Raw genomic sequence first — 5,720 nt, 5'->3', positions numbered from 1 at the left:
TTCTTTCTTTCTTTCTTTCATCTTTCTTTTCTTTCTTTCTTCACATTATATCCTGGTCTTAGATCCATCCCTCCTCACCTTCCAGTCCCACCATCCCTCCCTTTCTCCATCCCCCTTCTATATTCCTCAGCAAAGAGGTGACCCCCTTCCCATCCATCACAGTTCATCAAGTCCTATCAGAGCTGAGCTGGTCCTCTTGCCCTGTAGCCTGGCAAGGCATTTCCTCCAGGGAGAAGTAATTTATAAGCTGGCAAGAGAGTCCATGTCAGAGAGAACTTCTGCTTTCCTTACGAGTGGACCCATATGAGACCTGAGCAGCCATTCAGATACATTTCATAGGGAGCCTAGGTCCAGTCTATGCAAGGTCCTTGGTTGATGCTTCAGTCTCAGCAGGCTTCTCTTGAACCTCGTTAGTTGCTATGTTGCTCTGTGAAGTTACTATCATAGCCAGGCCCTTTTCCCCTTAACCCCCACATACCCACAAGGCTCCCTATGCTTCACGCAAAGTATGGCTGTGAGTCTCAGCATCTGTTTCAAGGCACTGTTGGGTGGAGCCTCAGAGGACAACTCTTCTTGACTACTGTCTGTAAGTATACCAGAGTATCCCATGGTGTGGTTTGTGGGTTGGAACAGGATTGGTTGACCCTTCCCCCTGTCTCTGTTCTATCTGTTCTAACTTTAGTCCTGTACATTTTTCTAGGCAGGGTAAATTTTGAGTGCATTTTTTTGGCCGTGTTGGTGTTCCCTTCCCTTAATAGTAGATTTGTATTAAGGTTAGAGGGTGTCCTCTTCCATCTCTATGGCCCCTGCTGCTAGGAGACTTTGCTAGACTCGCTCTCATTCTGATTTATGTCTCAAGCTTGTCAGAGAGATACCCTCAACTACAATTCCTCTTTCCTCTGTAGGTCTTTTGTTCTCCTGCCCTCACTACCCTCAGGTCTGATCTCCACCCTCATAACTCTCTGTGTTTCCCCTCCTACCTTGTTCCCTCCCTTCAACCATTACTCTCTCTATTCTACTTCCTATTCTGAGTGAGGTTTAAGCATCCTCCCTTGGATCCTCTGTATTACTTATCTTCTTTGTCTCTGTGCATTATTGTATGTTTATCCTATAATATATGTCTAAAATCTACTTATAATTGAGTACACACCATGTATTTCTTTCTGGGTCAGGATTACCTCACTCAGGATGACCTTCTCTAGTTTCATCCATTTGCCTGAAAATTTTATGATTTCCTTGTTTTTAATAGCTGAGTAGTATTCCATTGTGTAAATGTACAACAGTTTCTTTATCCATTCTTTGTTTGAGGGATATCTAGGTTGTTTTTAGATTCTAGCTATTACAAATAAAGCTGGTTTGAACATAGCTGAGCAAGAGTATGCTGTAGTATCTTTTGGGTATCCAGGAGTGGTAAAGATGGTTCTTGAGGTAAAGTTATTCCCAATTTTCTGAGAAAGCACCAGATTGATTTCCAAAGTCGTTGTACAAGTTTGCAATCCTACCAGCAGTAAAAGAGTGTTTCTCTAGTTACTCAGCAGCATGTTAGTTATTACTTAAGTTTTGATCTTAGCCAATCTGAGGGGTGTAAGATGGAATCTCAAAGTCCTTTTGATTGGCATTTCTCTGATGGCTGAGGACTTTGAGGATTTCTCTAAATGCTTCTTGGCCATTTGAGATTTCTCTGTTAAGAGTTCTCTGTCCCACTATTTTAATTTAGTTTTTATTTATTACAATTTATTCACTTTGTATTCCACCTTCTTTGTCCCCTCCCAATCCTGCCCTCCATACTTCTCCTTCCATACGCCTCCCCTAGTCCATTGATAGGGGAAATCCTCTTTCCCTTCCATCTGAGCCTAGCCTATCAGGTCTTATCAGGACTGCCTGGAATATCTTCCTCTGTGGACTTCGTTATTTTGTTTGTTGCTGTTTAATTTATTGAGTTATTTATACATTTTGAATATTAGCCCTTTGTCAGGTGTAGGATTGGTGAAAATCTTTTCCTAATCTGTAGGATGGCATCTTGTTCTATTGACAATGTCCTTTGTTTTACAGAAAAGTCAAAGGACATGAGGTCCTGTTTATTGTTTGTCTTAGAGCCTGAGCTGTTGGTGTTCTGTTCAGGAAGTTGTCTTCTGTGCCAATGAGTTAAAGGGTCTTCCCCAATTTCATGTCTAATAGATTTAGTGTATCTTTCATTAAGTTGAGGTCTTTGATCCACTTGGACTTGTGTTTTGTGCAAGGTGGTAAATATGGATCTATTTGCATTTTCTGCATGTAGGCCTTCAATTAGATCAGCACCATTTGTTGAAGATGTTGTCATTTTTCCTTTGTATTATTTTTAGCTCTTTTGTCAAAAATCAAGTGTCCATAGGTATGTGGGATTATTTCAGTTCCTGTATCTGTGAAAGTTTGCTTTGTGACTGAGCATATTCAAACTTTCTCTATTAACCACTGTTTATCTTAATCCTGAAAACTGCAAAGTGTTTTCTGTGCATAGTCCAACCATGGCTGGGCCCGTAGTGCCAGCTCACACTGATAGTGTTAACCAGGACCAAAGTGAGAGTGATGTGCTCTTGTCTCAGTGTGTGCTGCTCCATGTGACTCTAGCTCTGACAAAGCCAGGCCAGCACTGTGGCCACCACACCTGCATAAGTCACAGCGTCCTGCTGTAGAGCCAGGGGCGAACTTAAAATTCTACTAAATCCCATTTCTTTTCATGGTAGAAGTGTACACAGAACACACTGGAAGGGAAACTAGGCATCCACAAAACAGAGTGAATCTTCTTCAGCTCCAGTTACCGCACTCTTCATCCATTCTTTTCTTCAATCTCTTTGGTGAACTGTAATTCAGGCTTTTAAAGGCTTAGAAGACTCACAAGCTCAGCATTTCACTTTCCTTTAATATTTTCTCTGGGAACTACACGTCAACACAAACTGCTACATTTGCTTTAAAATTTTTAAAATTTATTTTATGTGTGTATGTGTTTTTATCTACATGCACGGAAACGAACCACTTGTGTTGGTGCCTGTGAAATAAGGAAGCGGCTATCAAGCCCCATGCGGGTGTTTGGAATCAAGCATAAATCCTCTCAAAGAATAGACAGCACTTTTTAAATTTTTTAAATTATTATCATTTATTACAATTTATTCAATTTGTATCCCAGCGGTGTACCCTGCCCTCATCTCCTCCCAATCCCACACTCCCTCCTTCTTCTTCTATTCCTATGCCCCTCCCCTAGTCCACTGATAGGTGAGGTCCTCCTCCCCTTCTATTTGACCCTAGCCTATCAGCTCCATCAAGACTGATTGCCTAAAGCCTTGGCTCAGATGTAGCCCATAGACTCAGTCTCTAAGTGGATTCCCTGCTAAGGGGAGCAGGTGCTTTCTCTGGCATGAACTCAGTAATGGACACAACTTTTAATAGCTGAGACATCTCTAGCCTCACCACTTTCACTTCTTAGTGTTCTGGGTAATTTCTGTGTCCTTACTCTGTTCACATCCTTTCTTCATTTTGTTCTATATTCGACACCCTATTAATTAATAGGCCTAAATCACTCCTCTGTAAGAGCATCTCCTTATCATTGAAGTTTGTATTCCAAAGCCAATAAAGTCCCCTATAATTCCATGTTCTTTAATAAATTAACTTGTTTTATTGTCTGATTGTTTCCTTTGTTTTGTTTTTTCCTCTGATGAGCAAAATTCCATCAGGCCATACTGTTGACTCAGGCAACATATCAGGGCACCTAATCATAGGACTTGCAATAGATTCTCCATATCATAATACAACCACAGAAGTGACTGAATATATGAATGGGAAATTAAAAAAAAATCTAACTCCATCCTGTATTGAACATCTAAAATGAGTAAGCAGCCTTGGATTTCAAACAGGGTTTTCACATGTATACTTGTCATGTGTATGACACCTCATGCGTGTAGAATGTTTGGAAAGCTTATCTGCACCCTTTCTTCTTTTTTTATTGAAAGCATACTTTATTGTTATGAATAATCTTTCTGGTTTAAAAATAATTTGGAAAAGACTGCTAATTATACAAAACAAATGAATAAAATATATAGTCAATATAGCAATAATTTCTCTGACATGTTAACCTCTTTTGGGGTTACTAATGTATGAAATTTCAAAAAATGTTACAGTATACAACATAGCGTTATATTAAAAAGAGAGTTTATAACATCACATCTGATAGATTCACTGCCACTATGCATTGCTTATTTCTTTTCTAAAATTAGAAAGTAATTTTAAAAGAAGACACGAGAACCCTTTCTTCAATGATCTACTTTCAAATATAAGTGCCTTGATCACTGGAGGAACTTCTACTCTCCTAAATTATTTCCTTAAGACTGACTAAAAATTAAAAACTGATTAGAATGGCATTATGGTTCAGTCCTCCAATAATAAAAAAATTGTTAAAGAAGCAGAGATAAAGAAAGAAAAGTTTATACTCCTTAATTTGTTATGTTAAACTCACTAACAGTTCTGCATGTTTGCATTGTCAGTTGTTATAATTTTTGTGTTTTAATACAGATTTTATCCCACGGAAATTAAAAAATTAAATTAAATTAAAAAATCTTTATTGGTTCTTGGTGAATTTCACATAACGCACCCCAATCTATCTCAACTTCCCTTCCCATGGTACCTACTCTTTAGCCTTGCAACCTCCCCCAAACAGAAAAAAAAAAAAAAAAGCATATCATGGAAGTGGTAGTGTAACACACTGTACTCCATGATATACTGTTTTTCCACAATTCTTTGCTGGCACATATTGATTATTATGACGTGGTGTGCTGCGAGCGCTCTGGCTTCTGCTGCTCTGTCATTGCTGCAACCTCAATGGGACTCCTCTTGGATATCCTGTTGTTGCCTTGTGTCATGGAGATTCTGTAGGTGTCACTCTGTAGGATCTGTCCCATCACGCAATCTAGCAGGTCATTCATGGGGTAGATGTTGGAGTGGGTCAATTCAAAACCCCGGATCTGTCCCTGAGAGGTATCTCATCAACTCAGTAGGCCAGCTCTCCCACTCTCATGCCCTTGGGCCAGCTCACCTACAACCCCTGCAACCAGGGCTAACTCTACCCTGGTGCCCAGGCAAGGTTCAGGGATTGCTCTCCCTAGTGTTGGGGCAAACGAAGGACAAAGACATATCTCCTACTCTCATGATGCTGGGACCAGCTCTCCTGCCTGCCATAGGTGGCAACAGATAAGAGAGTGGAGGAGGACATCTCTCCCTCATCTGTACCACTGTACAACATATAAAAGACAGGGTCGGCTTTACTGTGTTCATGCCATTGGGACCAGCTCACCTGCAACCCTCATGTCCAGGGCCAGCTCCACCGTGCTTTCCAGGTGAGGTTTCGGGTCCACTCTCCTGAGTGATGCAGCAGGAGACGGACCGGGAGAGGGGTTGTTCTCCGGCTCTCAATCCCTAGGACTAGCTCTCCCAGCTGCTAACGATGGCAAGGGCTGAGGCTGGGGCAAGGCATCTCTCCCTCACCCAGACAGACACGTTGTGGGGTGAGCTCTTCCTTGCTCACACCATCGGGGACTGCTCCTCTGCATCCCTTCCACCAGGGTCTGCTCACTAAGCTGCCCAGTGGAGGTACAGAATCTGCTCTCCCGAGTGCTGCAGCTTGTGAGGGTCAGGGACAACTCTCTTCTTTGCATGATCACAAAGACAAGTTTCCCACCTGCCAGCTGGCGAGG

The sequence above is a fragment of the Psammomys obesus genome, unplaced genomic scaffold (genome assembly GCF_907164565.1).
Source record: "Psammomys obesus unplaced genomic scaffold, mPsaObe1.curated_primary_1811, whole genome shotgun sequence".
Classification (NCBI taxonomy): Eukaryota; Metazoa; Chordata; class Mammalia; order Rodentia; family Muridae; genus Psammomys; species Psammomys obesus.
This window is presented reverse-complemented; position numbering follows the sequence as displayed.